The sequence below is a fragment of the Dermochelys coriacea genome, chromosome 9 (genome assembly GCF_009764565.3).
Source record: "Dermochelys coriacea isolate rDerCor1 chromosome 9, rDerCor1.pri.v4, whole genome shotgun sequence".
Classification (NCBI taxonomy): Eukaryota; Metazoa; Chordata; order Testudines; family Dermochelyidae; genus Dermochelys; species Dermochelys coriacea.
This window is the reverse complement of record NC_050076.1, coordinates 13276467-13299890: the sequence shown is the minus strand read 5'-3', so window position 1 is coordinate 13299890 and position 23424 is coordinate 13276467. Positions and strand designations below refer to the sequence as shown.

General features: G+C 42.9%; 1 long non-coding RNA gene across 1 annotated transcript in view; it reads right to left on the bottom strand.

The window, feature by feature from the left end:
* Positions 1-6910: 6910 nt before the first annotated feature.
* The window catches only part of LOC122455885, an 83557-nt gene continuing 67043 nt past the window's right edge, over positions 6911-23424 (bottom strand). The window contains exon 3 of the long non-coding RNA XR_006274390.1: positions 6911-7501. This is a non-coding gene — a long non-coding RNA (uncharacterized LOC122455885). The remainder of the gene's footprint in view (positions 7502-23424) is intronic.

Genomic DNA, 23424 nt, shown 5'->3' with positions numbered 1-23424 from the left:
TCCCTCCTCCACCACCTCTCCTGGTGCTTCCCTCCTCTACCACCCCTCCCAGGCTACCTTGGCAGTTATCCCCCTATTTGTGTGATGAATTAATAAAGAATGCATGAATGTGAAGCAACAATGACTTTATTGCCTCTGCAAGCGGTGATTGAAGGGAAGTGGGAGGGTGGTTAGCTTACAGGGAAGTAGAGTGAACCAAGGGGTGGGGGGTTTCATCAAGGAGAAACAAACAGAACTTTCACACCGTAGCCTGGCCAGTCATGAAACTGGTTTTCAAAGCTTCTCTGATGCGCACCGCACCCTCCTGTGCTCTTCTAACTGCCCTGGTGTCTGGCTGTGCGTAACCAGCAGCCAGGCGATTTGCCTCAACCTCCCACCCCACCATAAACATCTCCCGCTTACTCTCACAGATATTGTGGCGTGCACAGCAAGCAGTAATAACAGTGGGAATATTGGTTTTGCTGAGGTCTAATCGAGTCAATAAACTGCGCCAGCGCGCTTTTAAACGTCCAAATGCACATTCTACCACCATTCTGCACTTGCTCAGCCTGTATTTGAACAGCTCCTGACTACTCTCCAGGCTGCCTATGTATGGCTTCATGAGCCATGGCATTAAGGGGTAGGCTGAGTCCCCAAGGATAACTATAGGCATTTCAACATCCCCAACGGTTATTTTCTGGTCTGGGAAGAAAGTCCCTTCCTGCAGCTTTTGAAACAGACCGGAGTTCCTGAAGATGAGAGCATCACGTACCTTTCCCGGCCATCCCACGTTGATGTTGGTGAAACATCCCTTGTGATCCACCAGTGCTTGCAGCACTATTGAAAAGTACCCCTTGTGGTTTATGTACTCACCGGCTTGGTGCTCCGGTGCCAAGACAGGGATATGGGTTCCATCTATGGCCCCACCACAGTTAGGGAATCCCATTGCAGCAAAGCCATCCACTATGACCTGCACATTTCCCAGGGTCACTACCCTTGATATCAGCAGATCTTTGATTGCGTTGGCTACTTGCATCACAGCAGCCCCCACAGTAGATTTGCCCACTCCAGATTGATTTCTGACTGACCGGTAGCTGTCTGGCATTGCAAGCTTCCACAGGGCTATTGCCACTCGCTTCTCAACTGTGAGGGCTGCTCTCATCTTGGTATTCTTGCGCCTCAGGGCAGGGGAAAGCAAGTCACAAAGTTCCATGAAAGTGCCCTTAGGCATGCGAAAGTTTCGCAGCCACTGGGAATCATCCCAGACCTGCAACACTATGCAGTCCCACCAGCGGTGCTTGTTTCCCGGGCCCAGAATCGGCGTTCCACCGCATGACCCATTAACACCATTATGCCCACATTGCCAGGGCCCGTGCTTTGAGAGAAGTCGGTGTCCAAGTCCTCATCACTCTCGTCACCGTGCTGACGTCGCCTACTTGCCCAGTTTCACTTTGCAAGGTTCTGGTGCTGCATATACTGCTGGATAATGCGTGTGGTGTTTAATGTGCTCCTAATTGCCAAAAGTGATCTGAGTGGGCTCCATACTTGCTGTGGTATGGCATCTGCACAGAAAAAAGGCGCAGAACAATTGTCTGCCATTGCTCTGATGGAGGGAGGGGCAACTGATGACATGGCTTACAGGGTTGGCTTACAGTGAATTAAAATCAACAAAGGGGGTGGCTTTACATCAAGGAGAAACAAAAACAACTGTCACACAGAATGGCCCCCTCAAGAATTGAACTCAAAACCCTGGGTTTAACAGGCCAATACTCAACCCAATGCTCAACCCACTGAGCTATCCCTCCCCCCAGTATTTCAAGCAGGACTGAATCTCCATCAGACTTTTCAAGGTGCCCCTGACAGACCTCACCGAAACGATTGTCAGCCATTGATTTCACGGAGGGAGGGAGGGGGGAGCAAATGAATACAAAACAAATCTGGTGTATTTCTTGTTTTGATCCACTCCATCTATCTTTTACATCTTTTACCGTACATCTCCTGGGTGCTGGCAGACGCGGTACTGCATTGCTACACAGCAGCAGCCCATTGCCTTGTGGCAGAAGACGGTGCAGTAGGACTGCTAGCCATCCTCATCTCCTGGCTGCTCGGCAGAAGATGGTGCGATAGGACTGCCGGCAGGACTAAACAGAATGCCCTGGTCGAGTCACTCCTATTTTAGTCCCTGCGCCCATGTCTGCTCAGGCGCTCCTGACCGACCTTACCGAGGTGGCCAGGAGCACCTCGGACATGATGACGATGGTTATCATGCCTATTGCACCATCTGCTGCCACAAGGCAATGGGCTGCTGCTGTGTAGCAATGCAGTACCGCGTCTGCCAGCACCCAGGAGATGTACGGTGACAGTGAGCTGAAAGGGCTCCAAGCTTGCTGTGGTATGGCGTCTGCACTGGTAACTCAGGAAAAAAGGCACGAAACGATTGTCTGCCGTTGCTTTCATGGAGGGAGGGAAGAAGGGCCTGACGACATGTACCCAGAACCACCCGCGACAATGTTTTTGCCCCATTAGGCATTGGGATCTCAACCCAGAATTCCAGTGGGTGGTGGAGACTGCGGGAACTGTGGGATAGCTACTCACAGTGCAATGCTCCAGAAGTCAACGCTAGTCTCGGTGCTGTGGAAGCACTCCACCAAGTTAATGCACTTAGTGCACTTAGAGCATTTTGTCTGGGGACACACACAATCAACTATATAAAAACAATTTCTAAAAAACCGACTCCTATAAATTTTGTAGTGTAGACATACCCTAAGTAAGTGAAGCAGAAAAGGGTGTGGATAATCCTCATTCAGCATTTTAAAAATAAATCCCTTGGAAGGATAAAACTTTCTGACTCTTGGGGTAAGGAAAAACATATTTGCATTGAGTCTAATGAGCACCACTATGCAAATAATCTTTTCAAGACTTTTGTGCATACTGATTGCTCTCAATGTCTCCTCTGTCCCAGTTAATTGCAGCTGGGGAAAAGATCCCCACCCCCCAAAATATTCCCACTTACCATATCTGCAGGTAGAAAGAGAAGAGTCATACCACACATAGAGGTCCCAAAAATGAGCTACAATCCACTAAAGGGCCACACTGACCCATACCTTCATGTATGCTTTGAAAAATTATGACTACATCTCTTGTCATGACCACAGGATCATGACTAAATACTTCAAGTGACGCTTCAAAACCTATTTTCTCAAACTTTTGTCCTGTTCTTAGGGGATGTTTGAGTGGGATTGGGTACATGTGTGAAAAGGAATTGGAATGGGTTTTATCCTGAATATTTCTATTTATTTTTTCAGGACAATTTGTCTGCGGACACACCTGGCATATTGTGGGTGAGGAATAAATACAGAGTCATTATAAAATAATAAATTCTCCATGCACCTAGAGCTCTGGATAGCATTTTTTAAAATATAAAAATATAATAAATAATTAAGTCTGATGTTTATCCACTCACTTTCCACTGCCAGGTGGGAGCTTTTCATCATTACAGTGACAAAGGCACAGAGACTGTCATTCATTAAAAAAAAATTCTCTCTTTAGCAGTAAAAATGAAACACTTCATTTGATGGATACAGGCAAAGATCACACTGTCAACATCAGGGTTTTGGCTGCTTAAATGGATTTGTCTTGATACAGCATTGGTGGCAAAGCTGAAATTTGTGTTACAATGGGGGATTCAGACCACTTTTAAGTGGACATAGTTAAACCTGTCCCTGGCCACTGCTGGATATCTGCTGCTTCCCAGGGGATAACAGAGAGAAGGATCCAGCAGGAGGGAAGGTGGAGAAGCTGCAAAGAGAAGGAGAGGGGTTCTGGGACAGGGGACAGGTAGGCCAGATTGGCTTTGGAAGCATAAGTCAGTGAATAGAGCAAGGGACTACGAGTGAGGAGACTGCGTTCATTTTCAAACAGTTGTTCTCCCCCTCATAGCGACCATGATCTGTGTATAGCCCTTGCACTGCACAGTCTTGAGTGATATGGCTGATTGAACATTTGTTCTTTGGTACTTTGTAATACTGACAAATGACACAAGGGATTCAGTTAAAAAAAACAACACATGGTTTTATCCAAAACACCAAATGAGAGTAGATGGTTTTAATGACAGGTTTCAGAGTAGCAGCCGTGTTAGTCTGTATTCGCAAAAAGAAAAGGAGTACTTGTGGCACCTTAGAGACTAATAAATTTATTGAGCATAAGCTTTCGTGAGCTACAGCTCACTTCATCAGATGCATTCAGTGGAAAGTACAGTGGGGAGATTTATATATACACACACAGAGAACATGAAACAATGGGTTTTATCATACACACTGTAAGGAGAGTGATCACTTAAGATGAGCTATTACCAGCGGCGGGGAGGGGAGGGAGGAATAAAATCTTTTGTGGTGATAATCAAGGTGGGCCATTTCCAGCAGTTGACAAGAATGTCTGAGGAACAGTGGAGGGTGAGGTGGGGGGAAAATAACATGGGGAAATAGTTTTACTTTGTGTAATGACCCATCCACTCCCAGTCTCTAGTGTGGCTGATGTGATTAGGCCCTATGATGGTGTCCCCTGAATAGATATGTGGACAGAGTTGGCAATGGGCTTTGTTGCAAGGATAGGTTCCTGGATTAGTGGTTCTGTTGTGCGGTTGCTGGTGAGTATTTGCTTCAGGTTGGGGGGCTGTCTGTAAGCAAGGACTTAATGTTTTAATGTACACTTTCCAAGGCTGTATGGCAGGTCACCTTTTGGTATTTTAATTTTAAATAGAGGCTAAATCAAAATTGGATACAGAACATTTTTTTCCGCCTCCCCTTCAGAAAGCATTATCCGAACCCATGTTTGGTATTGCATGTACTCTGGCACCTAAATGCATGCAGTTTCTCTCTACAGTGCTACTCTGCAGTACCTTCGCACCTAAAGTGGGGGGATGCATACCCAAAACCATGCCAAATAACCAGTAGTGCCGAAGTAGACAAATTGTCCTCAGCTGATTTAGTTTTGACTTACTAGCATAATGATTTGTGAATAAGAACATAAACAGATTTCAATGTCCATCTTTTCCCTCCACCAAGCCCACAGAATTACCTTCCTAATAATAGAAAAGGAAGACTTGTGGCACCTTAGAGATTAACAAATTTATTTGAGCATAAGCTTTCGTGAGCTACAGCTCACTTCATCGGATGCATCGGATGCATTCATTCATTCATATTCCACTGAATGCATCCGATGAAGTGAGCTCTAGCTCTAAATTTGTTAGTCTTTAAGGTGCCACAAGTATTCCTTTTCTTTTTGCAAATACAGACGAACACGGCTGCTACTCTGAAACCTTCCTAATAGCAGCATCCAAGTCACCTCACTGTGAATTCAAACTTAGATAGAATCATTACGTAGTAAATGGACCTCCACAACGTTTGTAGACGACATAATGATTCTTGGCATCTAGCATCTTGGCTTTATGGGACCATAAGACTTGCCATATCACTCCAAACCATTGGTCCAAACAGACCATCTGTGTTATGCAGACAGAATTCAGACAAAACATTCAGGACAAATGAAACTTAATTATACCTTTTTCAAAAAAAACCCCAGAAATAAACAAAACAAAACATCTTCCTAGGTTAGAAAAGCCATAGTTTGATATTTACTTATTGTTTCAAAAAAGTGGTTCTATGTAGATGATGACACTAACCCATATTTGACTCATTCACCAAAAGAACATCTAAATATCTAAATCAGTGATGAACCAATATTTTGGTAGGGTTATGGTAAATGTGCATATTATCACTGAACATGAATGTATGTATGTTCACTGTGTTAGTGCTGTGAGTGTCTTAGATCACACGCTGGCACATTTTGACATTCTGCATCCTATTAAATTGATCTTGAGGTTTCATCCCCACCCTTCTTTTTCTATATTTTTACTCCATCCAAAAGACAATATAAATAAAGGACATTTGAAGGCAGAATTTGGCCTCCATTCCTCTACTGAAATCTTTTAAAAACCTGTATTATTGACTTCATTGAAAGCTGTCCATGAGAATCCAAAAGCAAAATTTGGCCATTAATTTATTGCAGCATTTAAAACATACATTAAAAACATGCAAAGGACCACACAATTTAAATTCTTTCTTAAAACACTCTTCTCCCATGAAGTTCCACAACATCAGTGAGCTAAGAAGTGTGTGTGCATATGCATATATGTAAGAATTATATACAATATGTCCTGCCTTGAGATTAGACCATCTTTGATAATCACGTTTATTGTGTGTTTAAAAGACATTGCTTAATTTAGACTGTATGCCCTTTTGGGAAGAAACTTTGATGCTCTCTACATGACTGAGTACACTAACAGGATTCATCAAACGATACATCTTTCACAGGATGAAATCAATGCCCCTTAGAATTACATCATGTCGCAGATGTTGGCTACTTGTAACAGAGGTGGTCAAAAATGTGAAAAAATCTTCAAACATTTTTTTCTGTATGTTGTTGAAATGTCAGCGAAAACTTGTGTTGAAATTAGAAAAAGTTCAGTTTGTAATCACACTGGTATTTCCAGGCTGCTATTAGCTACACATACTAGCAGACTAGATAGTTGATAGTTACAGTTGTCATTTTGCCAGATCATATTCACTAGAAAAGGAAACACTGTGGGTTTGCTAAAGAAACCTATACGTAAGTAAACTATTCTCAACAGGTTGTTGGCCAAGAAGGTATCCTGTAGTTTTCTTCTTCAGAATTTGCCGTTACATAGATTATAATGAAAGGTTTCAGAGTAGCAGCCGTGTTAGTCTGTATTCGCAAAAAGAAAAGGAGTACTTGTGGCACTTTAGAGTCTAACAAATTTATTAGAGCTACAGCTGTAGCTCACGAAAGCTTATGCTCTTATAAATTTGTTAGTCTCTAAGGTGCCACAAGTACTCCTTTTCCTTTTATAGATTATACTGATACGACTGTGTGTTCTGATGTTCCATTGTTACAGGGAAAAGAACAAAAAGCTTATGGCACTTTAAAAAAAATTCAAATGAAGATAAAAGAAAATCTTAACTTTGTGTGTGGTTTGTGTTTGCATTTTTATCTAATCAATCAAACCATTTTAATTAATTCAGAGACTTGCTTCTGTTTTTTGTGCCCGTTAGGAGCTCTTTCATTAGGGATGCAAATGTGCTCCTAAAATAATGAGTGTTATTATCACCCTTTAGTCATTTAGGTGGTCATGAAAAGAACAAAAAATCATTTAATGGGAAAGTAGTCTTTTAATATACTAATGATAACATTAACGTCAGTATTTCTGCAGATCATTTGTCTGATTTTTCTCCTATGTAAGCTCCTTCAGGTTTAGTTTTCTGGTATAGAGTTCAGGGTAAATAGGCAGGCACATCTGTGAGCAGAGCACCCCTAAAAGCCTTTGTCTCATCACCCACACTTTGATCCTGCAAGAGTCTCAGCTCCCTGGGACAATCCAGCAAAGCACTTCCTTAACTTCAAGCTCATGAATAGCTCCACTGATCCTGCACCTTGCAGCACAAGCCTACAAAGAACAAGGAAATCACTTAGATTGCGTCTTAAATGTACAAACTTATATTTGGGGTGGAGAAGAGGGTAAAGGGATTGTGCTGTCATAGCCAGAACCCCAGAATCCCTGGTTTCGTAGGGAGTGAACAGCGCAGTGACACTTCTGCTTCACTTTAAATGGGTGCACAGTGTGTGCCAGCTTATTACCGCAGGACGAGGCACCATGGCTCTACCTTTCCTTGCTCTTCAATGTTCAAGCAAACAAAGCGAGCAGAGAAAGTGCAACAGTCAGGTTTTATACCTTCCTCCACATATACTGTCCTCTCTCATCAAGTACCTGGAAGTACAGTCATCTACATTCCTATACATAACCATCACATGGTAACTCCTTCTCCTGGAAAGTTAATAATCACTATGCTTACCCCTTCAGTATAAAAGGTGACACTACTGATGATCAGACACTCTAATCTCTAACTGCACTGTGGCTGCTTGCTCTCTGCAGCCCAGCTAGCTATGCCTCCACACAAAGACAGCCATAACCCTATCAAGAAGAATTAACAAAGTCCTCTTTGCACACAACCATGACTCAGTAGTCCAGAAAAAAAGGCACCAGTGGCATGATTTGAAACTAATAGAGATGCCCACTAGCGAACCACATTTTGGTGGGCAATTTTGCTTGGCTATGTGGGTTGTAATGTGTTAGCATGTTACCCTAATTAACCCTTTGCATATTCAGTTATCTCATTTGGCTGAATACACAAGTTACACACAAAAGCATGGAACTGCCAACAGCATTTTGAGTAGAGCTGGTTCAGAATTTCCTGTCAAAATGATTTTTTTGATAGAAAATGCAGCTTCCGCAAAAATCAAAATGTTCTGCTGAAAAATTGCGATTTCACACAAACTACTTTGTTTCAGATCAGACTGACCCAAACTGAAATATTTCAGGTTTGTCAACCTGACCTGGAATATTTTCTTTCAAGTCATTTTAATATTAAACTGCATTTCCTGATTCTGGTGCCTTGCCTCATAATAGCTGTAGTTCCAGGTGCTTCATTCTTCCCTATGGGCCAGGCTCTGTGGCTAGATTACATCTCCCATCATGAACCCCATAACCTTCATCTGAATGATCCTACTGGTGCATCATGGGAGTCCTGTGGCTGCAGAGCCTCATCAGAGAGAGAGTCTGGCCAGGGAGCCAGGCCCATAGGAGACACCTAGAATTACAAATCCCATGAGGCAGTGTGGCACTATAAGGAAATGAAGTTTAATGCTCAAACCGTAATGAAACATTTAATTTTAAGAAGTGTCTAAATGTTTTGTTTCGATCACAAATGTCAAAACACAATATTTAGAGAATTTGGAATTGAGATTGCTCAGAACTGTTAATGATATGGAAAATTTCAATATTTCAGGTTTTACACTAAATTTGGGACAAAAAAAGTCCAAATATCAGAATTTCCTGTTTGACAGAAATTCTGATTTTCATTCAGCTCTAATTTTGAGCTCAGTCTTTCACCCATTACAATTGCAAAATTCCTGTTGACTTTAGTAATACAGGAGTAATACATTTGTGCAGATGGCAGTGCACCTAAATTGTTTAAACTTCAGGGCCTGTGAATCATGTGTGTGTCTAGCCATTACGTATATTTTGATGTCCTCTATATATTCGTAGATTTTAAAGCCAGAAGGGACCATTCTGATCATCTAATCTGATCTCTTGCATTACAGAAGCCATAGAATTTCACCATGCAGTTCCTGCCTCAAGACAATCAGCTTCTGACTGAGCTAAAGCATATCTTTTGGAAAGGCATCTAATCTTGATTTAAAGACTTCAAGTAATGCAGAATCCACCACATCCCCAAGTAAATAGTTTCAGTGCTTAATTTACCCACACTTTCAGAAATGTGTGCCTTATTTCTAGTCTAAATTTGTTTCGATTTCGCATCCAGCCATTGGATTCTGCTAAACCTTTGCTACATGTAATTACCATAAAAACTTGTGCCATTCTTTGAAAGCTTTAAGAGGCTTGTATGCAAAACATCAGCATTCCTACTGACAATTATGCCAATGCCCCCACAGATTAAAAGGTTGATAGATAGGCACCCATATCATAGACTAATGAATAACTCCTATTGTAATGTCTTCAAGGAGTCCCTGAGAAACTTGATTGGATAGCACTGGTATAGATTACAACTTTGTTAATGAGCCATGCACTGAGACAAAACCAAATAGGTTTAGAAGTCCCGCAACAAAACTTGAATTCTGGTATTTCATTGCCCTTGTGGGGATTCTGGTTTGAGGTTTTTTGGTCAATTAACAGACCGTCTTTGTTCTTTAACTAAGGTTACTCTTTAATCTTAGATGCTATATGAATTTAAAGAGAAGTAATAAAGATTTGCTGAAATAGCTTGGCTGTTGTCCATTGGTGCTAATAGGATTAGTTTCAGAGTAGCAGCCATGTTAGTCTGTATTCGTAAAAAGAAAGGAGTACTTGTGGCACCTTAAAGACTAACAAATTTATTTGAGCATAAGCTTTCGTGAGCTACAGCTCACTTCATCGGATGCATTTGGTGAAAAATACAGAGGGGAGATTTATATACACACACAGAGAACATGAAACAATGGGTTTTATCATACACACTGTAAGCCAGCACTCCCAGCTCTCTTCGAGACACCACTGACTTCCTGAGGAAACTGCAATCCATTGGTGATCTTCCTAAAAACACCATCCTAGCCACTATGGATGTAGAAGCCCTCTACACCAACATTCCACACAAAGATGGACTACAAGCCGTCAGGAACACTATCCCCGATAATGTCACGGCTAACCTGGTGGCTGAACTTTGTGACTTTGTCCTCACCCATAACTATTTCACATTTGGGGACAATATATACCTTCAAATCAGCGGCACTGCGATGGGTACCCGCATGGCCCCACAGTATGCCAACATTTTTAAGGCTGACTTAGTACAACGCTTCCTCAGCTCTCGTCTCCTAATGCCCCTACTCTACTTGCACTACATTGATGACATCTTCATCATCTGGACCCATGGAAAAGAAGCCCTTGAGGAATTCCACCATGATTTCAACAATTTCCATCCCACCATCAACCTCAGCCTGGACCAGTCCCCACAAGAGATCCACTTCCTGGACACTACGGTGCTAATACGCGATGGTCACATAAACACCACCCTATATCGGAAACCTACTGACCGCTGTTCCTACCTACATGCCTCTAGCTTTCATCCAGATCATACCATACAATCCATTGTCTACAGCCAAGCTCTACGATATAACCACCTTTGCTCCAACCCCTCAGACAGAGACAAACACCTACAAGATCTCTATCATGCATTCCTACAACTACAATACCCACCTGCTGAAGAGAAGAAACAGATTGACAGAGCCAGAAGAGTACCCAGAAGTCACCTACTACAGGATAGGCCCAACAAAGAAAATAACAGAACGCCACTAGCCCTCACCTTCAGCCCCCAACTAAAACCTCTCCAACGCATCATCAAGGATCTACAACCTATCCTGAAGGACGACCCATCACTCTCACAGATCTTGGGAGACAGGCCAGTCCTTGCTTACAGACAGCCCCCCAATCTGAAGCAAATACTCACCAGCAACCACACACCACACAACAGAACCACCAACCCAGGAACCTATCCTTGCAACAAAGCCCGTTGCCAACTGTGTCCACATATCTATTCAGGGGACACCATCATAGGGCCTAATCACATCAGCCACACTATCAGAGGCTCGTTCACCTGCGCATCTACCAATGTGATATATGCCATCATGTGCCAGCAATGCCCCTCTGCCATGTACATTGGTCAAACTGGACAGTCTCTACGTAAAAGAATAAATGGATACAAATCAGACATCAAGAATTATAACATTCAAAAACCAGTCGGAAAACACTTTAATCTCTCCGGTCACTCGATTACAGACCTGAGGGTGGCTATCCTTCAACAAAAAAACTTCAAAAACAGACTCCAACAAGAGACTGCTGAATTGGAATTAATTTGCAAACTGGATACAATTAACTTAGGCTTGAATAGAGACTGGGAATGGATGAGTCATTACACAAAGTGAAACTATTTCCCCATGTTATTTCTCCCCCCCCCGACCCCCCCACCGTTCCTCAGATGTTCTTGTTAACTGCTAGAAATAGCCTACCTTGCTTGTGGCACCTTAGAGACTAACAAATTTATTTAAGCATAAGCTTTCGTGAGCTACAGCTCACTTCATCGGATGCATCTGATGAAATGAGCTGTAGCTTACGAAAGCTTATGCTCAAATAAATTTGTTAGTCTCTAAGGTGCCACAAGTACTCCTTTTCTTTTTGCGAATACAGACTAACACGGCTGCTACTCTGAAACCTACCTTGCTTGTCACCATGAAAGGTTTTCCTCCTTCCCCCCTCTCCCCCGCTGCTGGTGATGGCTCATCTTAAGTTATCACTCTCCTTACAGTGTGTATGATAAAACCCATTGTTTCATGTTCTCTGTGTGTGTATATACATCTCCCCTCTGTATTTTTCACCAAATGCATCCGATGAAGTGAGCTGTAGCTCACGAAAGCTTATGCTCAAATAAATTTGTTAGTCTCAATAGGATTAGGGATGTGATTAATTACCCAGAAGAGATGTTGATACCTCTGAAGACAAGGGATCCTGATAATCTACATGCAATACTAGCATCTTCCGCAGAATGGTTTGGTGACAACAAAATGTAATCCAAATGTTGTTTATATTTTCTCCTTCCTGTCTTCATAGGCAGGTTATTATTTGGGAGGTAGAGGATGGGAGTTGACCTATTTTGTAGCCTATAACCTAAAAGAACATTTTTCATGAAAGCAGTGCAGTAATTTGTGCTGCTTCCTGCTTGTTTTTGCTTACTACACTTCTTATAAATATGCAGAGATGGAAAGGATATTTATATTTTGTATTTATCCAATGAACGCCGAGTGATGTAAGTAATTATGATTTGAGGTGGTCTGGAATTTGACTTTTTTTTTTTTATTAAAGAAAATGCCAGTTTTATTAAAACCAGAACAGGCTGCATGAAAAGCCTGGTTTGACCAATTATTCTTACTTCAGATTTCTTTTTGAATTTTTTGTTCAAAATTTTCAATACATTTTATGCTGACATTTTTGAAATGAAAAATTCAGATTTTCTGTTTTGAAATGAGTTTTCATTTGGAAATTTAAGCTAATTGGAGTAAAGCAATATTTTAAAAATAGAAAAAATGGTCAAAATCAAAATTAAGGAGTCTGAAATGATCAAAACAAAATATTTCAGTTGACAGGACCATCCCCCCCCCCCCGATTTTAGTTTGGCGAACATTTTCAAGATTGACTTTTTGTTCCAACTCCAGACAGGATGATTTTTCAAAATTTCAGAAATTTTCACAGGATTGGAAAACCATTTTCTGACTAGATCTAATTATGATCCCATATTACAGAGGTGGAAACTTAGGCACAGATAGATCAAGTGACTTGCCCAGGCACGTATGGAAAATCTGCAGCAGAGTAGAAAATAGAATTTAGGTCTTCTAGTACCTGTCCCTGTCCCCTAAGGCCATTCTCCACAAGAAGAAAGAGGGAAAATGGAGGTGTAGAAAAAGAGGATCTAAATGTCTATAGTCATGCACCTTATGCATTTATGTACACCAGTGTAAAGTGCTACCACTGATTTTAGCATGTGGAAAATTCTGATATGGCAGCATTTTACATCCACTTCGCACAAGTGTAAATGACTGAACAAGGTGCAAGGAAGGGGAGAATCAGGCTCACACTGAACACGGGAGGAAACAGTCTGGGGCCAGGTTTTACCCTTATGAGAATGCATGCAGTTCTGCAAGCAGACAGTGGGATTTTCATAAGTGTGCCGTCCTGGCCTAACTCTGGCCCAATGATGTCAGAAGGAGCTTTACCATTGACTTCAGTGGGAGCAATAAGACCTATGCAGAGTGCTTTTGAAAATGCAAGCAAAAATGTCTACCTGAATCATTATGCATTATATGTATTGCTTGTGGAAACCTGGTATTGAAGGATTCACTTACTATGGTCCCAAACCATTACATCATTTAATTTTAAACACCTAGTAGTTCCCCTGGAGTCAGTGGGACTATTCAGATGCTTAAAGTTAAACACATGTTGAAGTGCTGGATCAGAGTCTATGCATCTAAATCAATACAAATTCTCCATTAGGTTCCTGACCACATTAGGCTAAGATTATTTTGTGGGTTTTATGCTGCAAAGAAGACGAGCAGAATTTTACCTAAATTCTGTTCTACTTAATTTGCTAACATTTAGAAAGTATCCACACCTATGAGAGTAGCCTGAAAGTGAAGAATACAAAAAAGGAATTCAGCAGATGGTCAGGTTAGATCAGTGTATTGTTAAAATATCCTGCTGCCATTTGAAAAGAACTGTTATTGCTTGCTGGCTTATCACTGCTGTAGATCCCATTGAAATCACATCATGCTAAAGGGAGTTTCTTTTCTAGTATGAGGTCACAGAGAATTCTAAAATAATGCTTTCTTAATAAATACCAAATGGGGAAGGAACACCAAATATTAATGAAAAATATCATTTTCATCAAAATTTTCTATAGAAGTTTCTTTTTATTGGTGAAAATCTTGGAAACCAAAAATTTCACTTCAGAAATGATGTTGTGGGATTTCCTCATGGGAGTTGTAATTCAAATGCCTTACGCTCCTATTTTCTTCAATGGACTGGTCTTCCTAGCTGGGCTACATCTCCCATGATGCACCCCTTGCTGAGCCACTATAGTGCATCATAGGAATCCCAATCTATATTAAAAATAAGAGGAGGACTTGTGGCACCTTAGAGAGTAACACCCATTGTTTCATGTTCTCTGTGTATATAAATCTCCCCACTGTATTTTCCACTGAATGCATTCGATGAGGTGAGCTGTAGCTCACGAAAGCTTATGCTTAAATAAATTTGTTAATCTCTAAGGTGCCACAAGTCCTTCTTTTCTTTTTGCGGATCCAGACTAAACGGCTGCTACTCTGAAACCAATCTATATTGTGTGGCAATACAGTCCCACTGGGGAATCTGGTCCATAGAGAAGAACTGAGGCATGAGGCACCCATACTACATTTCTCATGAGGTGTTGCAGCCAGCATTTCAAAATAAATTTTGTTTGTTTCCGTGTCCAAAAATTTTTTGGTTTTAGGGAGTTTGATTTTTAAGTAAACATTGGATTTCTCCCCAGGAAGTAGACAACTTAAATGAAAAATCTCAAAAGCCCAATTTTTCATCAATATGCAATATCAACAGAATATTCTCAACCAAGCCTAATTTTCACTTTACAGACTCACCAGTGTTCCTCCAACCTGACTGGGATGGAAACCCCTCAATAGATAAAAGATAATTTTCAGCTCAGTCTTTGTCACTCTATTGGGTACGCAATACTGGAAACAAGATTGAAGCCAGAAAACTCATTTCACATAAACCACCATGCAGCCGGTCTACTTTTGCATGACAATCTTTAGCTGGTGTAAATTCGTAGAGTTCCACTGACGTCAATAGACTTACAGTGATTTATATCACCTGAGGGTCCAGCCTCTAGATTTCTATGGGCTTGGGATCCATTCACCAAGAGGTGAAAAAGTCTGTATCGTATTATCTATCCAGGTCCACCATTCTCCCTATCTTTGTTTATGCTAAAGTAATTTCAAAGATGCATCTATTTTAAGACCAGAAAAAATTATAATGTTTTAGGTTGCTAATTAAAGTATGTTGATCATTTTGGTAGAGCAGTAGACAAAAAAGAACCAGCAACCACCCTGCCAGCTGTAGTAAGGGGCTAGTTTAAAAAGATACACTGCCAAACTGCCACTTATGCATAGTACCTGGAAGAGAAACATCAGCAGAAGTGGCAAGTACATCACTGATTTTATCCCTTTCATTTCAGCCTCTCTTATTGTTTTCAGAAGAGCATTAAATTACTGTAGTGTAATGTATCACATCAGGACAGTTTCATGCATTCTTAATTGAAAGCTATTATCCATTTCAGTATCCTCATTTAAGCCAATGCACTAGCCATAATATCAGCTTTTGAAAACTCATAATCACTCTTTTACTGATACCATCTATCAGTTTAATCTCCCCCTCCCAGAATTCAAGGAAGGGGGTCCCCTAAGGGAAAGAGGCAGAAAGAAATAGTGCTGTCATGAAGGCTCAGTAAATTGAGATAAGGATGTTGAGTTGAAATCTCAGCTTGATTAGATAAGACGTATTACTTATTAATTATTTAAGTTGAAGGGAAATAATTGAGAATTATTATTATTAGGCTACTGCCATTCCTATTCCCTTAGAGTATTCATTCTGCAAGATTTACTGACACACGAGGGAGAAGGAAAGTAAAAATATGTATTAAGCAGACTGGCACAATGAGCCCCTTTTTGAAGTTAGGCTAATTATTTCACTAACAAAGTAAGACCATGTACCCTCCAATTTACAGTGAAGAACAACAGAACAAGTCACAATAGTGGATGGACTGGGGCTTGATTCGCCTCTCCCTTACGGTAGTTTCACACTGTTATAACTTCATTGATTTCTGTGAAATCTTACTCCTTATTTACACCAGCATAGGTGAGAAGAGACTCAGCTTCATCATTTAATCCAATGTAGTTACACTATTAAAAAGCTTAAGAAGCTATCAGTTAATGCAAATGGAACACGCCATAATTTACTCTCATCTCATGGCTGAAAAGAGCATTTTACCTAAAAACCACATGGAGTTGCCCACTTTTCTTCAAACACATAGATGGGCTTTTATTGCCTCAGTATGGTCCAGAACCTGGCATTGACTTCCAATTTTCCATCTGGGACTGATGAATTTCTCATAGAGTTTTCCTTAAATAATATTGCAGATAATGTCAGGATCAGAGTCTACTTCTATAACCTAAACTCTTGCATAGTGACTGACATTTCTCTTTGGAATGTATGTTTTAATCTCCCATACCCTGTTTTTTATCCGCTTCCAGCTGTCCATGTTATGTGAAGAATCTGGTCCAATATTTTTTCTTCCTTGGAACAATCTGCCATTCCTCTAATACCTTATATTTTCAGAGGTAAAAATTCTTAGAAAAACTCATACAATAAAAATCTTCAAAGAACCAGTAAGGCAGACAAATAATCTGAAAGAAGGAAGAAGAAGAAAAAGAAAAAGGCAGCCTGTAAGGTGTGTTTTGTGCTGAAGTCAGAGAAAATGCCAAAAGAGAGCATACCTGTTTTTGACTATTTAAAATTCCTGCAAGGCTAAAGTGCCTGCATTCCTATTTCTATCTTAACAAAAAAGAGAGAGTCTGAACTTCATAAACTCACCACATGCTACCAAATTCTTTAACACACTCCATTTTCTACATCACCCTAAAGAAACTGAAAAGCAATTGTTCTCTCGGAATGCTGCTATTGCTCTAGTTTCAAGATTATATAAAAGTCCATCCAATTGTTAATATTATTATTACTACAGTCATGCTTAGAGGTTTCAGCTGAGATTGTACAGTGGGGCCACAAACACATAGTAGAAAACAATTCCTGCCCCAAAGAGGCAAGAGAGAAAAGACAGACAAATAAAAGGGAAAGAAAGGAATAGAAAGTCACACAGCTGGTCAGCAGCAGAGTGGGAAACAGACTTTGCCAAGGAATAGTCAGGCCTCCAATGACCTGTCAGCTACTTCACGCTACCTCTCTACTGTAAATATAGAGAAAATTATGCATTAAAACATATAAAATCATGTAACCCCCCCCCGAAAGCATATTCATTATCAACTGAGACATTTTTAGATAATATTTTATCTCCAATTTGACCCATAGCTGATCTCCAGCTTGATATAATTTCATTTGGAAGCATGTTATATTTGTTTATTAGAGTGAATATAGCTTTTTTAAAATGTAAAATAATTCACCAGTTGACTATAACTATAAGTTACTTGATTCATCATTTTTGAGGTGTTTGTTAAATTGTTTAAAAAAAAACAACCACCGCCTTATTTTCCAAAAAGATAGACATATTTAAGACAGCAAGGTCATCAGGGGATGTGAAAGGAAATGCTATACTGTCTCTGGGGAGACACAAGCCATCCCTCATAGAGATATATGCAGGTCACTGTCGGTATGTCAACACTGCGATATAAAACCCATGGCACCAATTCTCAGAACCTGATTTGGGTTTGTGGGGCTCAGGCATTGGGGATAAAAATAGCAATCTAGATGTGCAGGCTCAGGCAGATTTGGGCTCGTGGGGTCTCAGACCCCAGGCTCCAGCCTGAGCCCAAACATCTACACTATAATTTTATAGCCCCTCAACCTGAAACCTGTGAGCCCAAATCAGCTGACCCTGTTTCTGAGACTTGATGCTGTGGGATTTTTAAGGGCAGTTTAGACGTACCCTGTAGGTGTATAGACAGGAGCCTCAAGCAGCCTTCATTGGCTGGGTTTCCTTTACAGCTGCTAACTAGGCAGCAGATGAGTCTAGGAAAAGGTACATCAGATCCCAGGTCTCTCTGTGTACATAGATCAGCATGAAACAACCCTATGCTTATTCTCCCAACTGCCAAAAGTTAAAATGTGCTTAAGTGTTTTGCAGAATAAGGATGGGCTGTTGAATTGGGGGCCTGTGTAACCAGTGGTGAGCTGGAGCCGGTTCTCACTGGTTTGCGCAAACTGGTTGTTAAATTTTGAAGCAGTTTTAGAACCGGTTGTTAAGCCTCTACCCTGCAGGGGACGCTGAGGCTTTGATGGGCTCCGGCCGGGAAGTGATGTAATTCCTTCTCCGGCCACCGGGGGGGGCGCTGCACTGCGGGAGCCATGTGGGCTGCCCCTGGCCCTGGGAACGAGCCCTGGTGCTGCTGCTGCTCCCCCGACCCCTGGCCCTGGGGCTCCCGATGCTGCCTGGTGGGTCCCCGGCTGCTCTGCTGGGCCTGGGCTGCGTCCTGCTGCTCTCCCCGTGAGCACCCACCACCCTGCCGCAGCCAGCCCCTGCCACACTCTCTACCTCCAGCCACCCCCTGCCCTGCCTTCAGCCACCCCCTGCCTCCAGCCACCCTGCGCCCCCTGCCCGCAGCCAGCCCCGCCTCCAGCCACCCCCGCACCCCCTGCCTCCAGCCAGCCCCTGCCTCCAGCCAGCCCCGCACCGCCACCTGCAGCTACCCCCGCACCCCCGCCCGCAGCCAGCCCCTGCCTCCAGCCACCCCCGCACCCCTGCTCACAGCCAGCCCCTGCCTCCAGCCACCCCCGCACCCCTGCTCGCAGCCAACCCCTGCCACATGCACCCCCTGCCCTGCTCGCAGCTAACCCCGCCACATGCACCCCCTGCCCTGCTCGCAGCTAACCCCTGCCACATGCACCCCCTGCCCTGCCCGCAGCCAACCCCTGCTGCACGCACCCCCTGCCCTGTCTCCAGCCACCCCCGCACACCCTGCCCTGCTCGCAGCCAGCCCCTGCCGCACCCCTTGCCCTGCCCGCAGCCAGCCCATCTCCAGCCACCCCCTGCCCTGCCTGCAGCCAGCCCCTGCCACACGCATCCCCTGCCCTGCCCGCAGCCAGCCCGTCTCCAGCCACCCCTGAACCCCCTGCCCTGCCCGCAGCCAGTCCCTGCCGCATGCACCCCCTGCCCTTTCTCCAGCCGGCCCTGCAACCCCTGCCGCACCCCCCACCACACGCACCCCTTGCCCTGCCCGCAGCCTGCCCGTCTCCAGCCAGCCCCACATCCCCTTGCCTCCAGCCAACCCCGCACCCTCCTGTCTCCAGCCAGCTCCACACCCCCTGCCCTGCCCGCAGCCAGCCCTACATCCTCTGCCTCCAGCTAGTCCTGCCCCATGCCCCTGTCTGCAGCTGACCCCACGTCCACTGGTGCCCTGCAGTTCCCAGGGCAGTAACCCTGCACACTTGCTTCAATGAGGGGGGCAGGGAGCAGCTGGGACCCACACACGTGCACACCCTAGGGTGACCAGACAGCAAGTGTAAAAAATCAGGACAGGGGTTGGGGGGTAACAGGAGCCTATATAAGAAAAAGACCCCAAAATTGGGACTGTACCTATAAAATCAGGACATCTGGTCACCCTAGCACACCCCCAGGGAGTGGCGGGGATCCACACATGTGAAACGGAGCTCATCTCTAGTTCAGGCCCATCTTTTTAAAAAAGAACTTTACGCAGGGTTAACATACATCCGTATTTTCTCGGACAGATCAGGCTTTTTGGTTCTTAAATCGCCGTCCGGGAAAATACGGACATATGGTAACCCTGTTGGTACAAAAAATACATACTGGGGCACATCCCTTAAATCAGAACTTTTTACAGGGAACCGGTTATTAAGATTTTGGCAGCTCATCACTGTATGGACCTTTTTGTCAGCAGGGAGCTGCACTGTGTGGACCTTTTTGTCAGCACGGAGCTGCACTGAACTCAGTGGGGTGCTACACAGATCCAAGATCTGTTTGCACAGAGCCACTTACAGGATTAGGGCCTATAACATAGTTTTACACCAATAAATTGCAAGTCCTTTCTTCTTCATATGTTATTTAAACTCTCCCCCCCCCCCCGCACTTTTCTGTTTTAATTTCCTGATTTTACTTCTCTTATCAGGAGTATTGTGTTTCTGATTGTAAATAAGCTTCACTCATGCAAGTGGTCCAACTGAGCTTGTATGAGTAATGGCTCCTAGACTTGGGGCCTCAGGTTTCTGTTTTATTAGTTATGTGGGACTAGAAAAATGGCTGAATTTCTGTTGCTGGCTTTGAAAGATACTAAGAAATAGGCAAGTACTCTTATCTGTAGTCTCACTTTCTCTTTTCCGCATCTATTCAATCATAAGTGCTTTCCTGATTAAAAAAAGAAATATATATATTGCTCCACATCTTCCCTAATAAGTAGTTTTGGAGCTCAAATAGTTTACCCAAGTTCTGTTTCTTAAAATATGGCACAGCCTGAAGTACACACACAGACAAAACTTCTTGTTAACTTGTCACTGCTAAATGAATGACTTTCTACACAAAGAATACGAAACATTGTTCAATCAATGTCATCCTCCTCCTCCTTTTTGGTTGGCCCATTACATATTGTTTGAATGAGGAATTAAACTCCTGCACCACATTACAGTCAAGAGTCATTCTGATGGGAAAGAAATTCCATAATTTATCCTCCAAAGGTGAAATTCAGCCCTGTATACATTCCATGTAAACCTATTGAAGGCTTAAATTATGCATAGGCTTTATGCTGGTCCTTTGCACAAGAGTGAATTTCATTCCAAGACATCACATCACCACCTTTCCAGCACAGTTAACTGTGTTTATACCAAAAGCCAAAGTAATTTCACCGTCAGCTTGCAAATCAAAGTTGGGTCAATGAGGACCATCATACCACTTCACTGTAGTAAAATCCCTTATATGCTTAGGAATAATTTCCCCATCCTAATAAGACATTGTTCTGGGGAAATGAAAAGTTATCAGAGAAGGGCAGCTCCATGTATTTCAATGCAATCCCCATGTCAGTCACACACACAAGCATTGGTGCTGGATCCCTATGGCTTCTTCCGCTTTGAAAATTCTGGCACGAAAATAGTGCCCTTATTTTTGTGTGGCATTGACATTTCTACCAGGGAGATCTTCTAACCTGAACTTTAAGGATACAGGAAATCATTTAACACTTACTTATTGAAACGTGCATAAACCTTAAAAACATCAGACAGTTTCAGCATAAACATCTGTCACTTCAACAGATATCACCACGTCAAAATGCCCCTGAGCAGAATCTCTTCTTCTAGTTCAAAGCAGCAGCAAACCTATGATAATTAGACAGCAAGTACTTTTGGAAAGATGACAGCTGGACATTAATGCTGAATTAGACTATGTTTGTATGTTACAGCAATAATGTAAAAGCAATTACTCCTTTGTAACTATACATAGGGCCACAAAATTACGGTCTGAAGATAGCAGGGGAAATAAAATGGTTCTGTGCCACTTCCATTTATGCTACTATACTTTCATTGAATGTTAATTTGATGTGGTGTCTATTTTTGCTCTTATCATGCGAAGTATCAGTGCAAACATCTGTCACTGGAGGACATATCCCCCAGAAATATTCCCTGGGCAGAATTATCCCCAGCAAGTAAAAAGCAGGAGAGGTAATTACAGTAAGTGTTGCTGATGAGATGTTAGCTTGACTATAAGAAGATTTACCAGCTGAAGTAAAATTGCATTTACTTAATTTCCACTATTGGTATCCTTCATCAACAAACCTGGATATTTTACTCAGATTTCTTTTCCATACAATGCTTGACAAAAAAAAACACTAGTCACCAAAGCAAGCCACAAGTGTTTGGCCAGGTGTATTTATTTAGACTTTTTCTGTGTTTCTCTAATATTGTCAGTGCATCACAAGTTTTTTTTAAAAAAATACAGGGCCAGAACCTGGTTTAAATTGGCATGGAACTATTGGATTCAACTGAGGTATGCCAATTTGTCCTGGCTGAGGATCTGACCCAACAAATTTCAACAAATAGATTAAATTTATCTTTAAAAAAATCCTTCAGGAAACCTTCCCACCACTCTAGCATATCATCCATTGCAATCTCCATGCAGAATATTTTCTTGTTCTCCTCTCAATCATCATTCAATCCCACCTCAGTCCTACCCATATAACAGCTGAGGCTAGTACAGAGGTGAGCAAACTACAGCCCGTGGGCAACATCCAGCCCGTGGGACCACCCTGCCCAGCCCCTGAGCTCCTGGCCCGGGGGCTAGCCCCTTGCTCCTCCCCTGCTGTCCTCCCCTCCGCCACAGCCACGCGGGCAGCACTCTGGGCAGCGTGGCAGGCCCAATGGCCAGACATGCTGCTCTGAGGGGAATGGTAAGGGGGCCAGGACTGGGGGGTTGGATAAGGGGCAGGAGGCTCTGGGGGGCAGTCAGGGGACAGGGGGTTTAGATGGGGTGTGGGGAGGGGGCGGTCAGGGGACAAGGAGCGGGGGGGTTTGGATGGGTCAGGGGTTTTGAGTGGGGCAGAAAGTGGGAGGGGCTGATGGGGGCAGGGGCCAGACTGTTTGGGGAGCACAGCCTTCCCTACCCAGCCCTCCATACACTTTTGCATCCCGATGTGGCCCTTGGGCCAAAAAGTTTGCCCACCCCTGGCTAATAGGAACAGGTCATCAGACAAGGTTCTGGTTAACCAAGGCAGGAAGTGAGTTTCATAGCCAAGGACCCATTACCAAAAACACACTGCTGATACCCCCCTTTCATTTATAGTTCTAGCACCTTGAATATCTATTAGGATACCACAGGAAGAGATTAGGCAGTCATTCAGGTAGACAGAATGAAAAAAAATGGACAGATTTTTAGGTTTAAAAAAAAATATAGCTAGAGCAGTGTTTGTCAACGACTGGTCCATGGACTGGTGCTGGTCCCTGAGATCTCCCTGACACAGTTTAGGAAGGCAGCAAACCAGTCCCTGGTTTCAAAAAGGTTGAGATACACTGATGGAAAGTACCTGCAAAGCAAGTTGGTAAGTTTACTTTTCACTTGTTCAAACCCATCCTCAAACTTACCGCTCATCAACATAAATGTTAATACAGTCACGATTTAAGTTGCCATCAAAAGTCCACAGAAGTCAATGGGAGTCTGAAAGAACAAGGCTTTGAGTCTCATCTACAATAAAGGACAACTCAAGAGGGGGCTTTAAAGCCCCCTTTATGCTCCCTAATCCTGAGCCATATTTGCCATAGTTCCACTCACCTGGATTAAATTAGAACAACCAGATGGGTACTCTAAATTACCCTAAAAAGAACCAGTATAGCAGTGAGGCATCGATAGGGTGCACTAATCCCCTGACCATGCCTCTTTTTCATAGTCACACCTCACAAGCTATCAGCAGGAAGGAAGGTAGTACAGGAGCAGT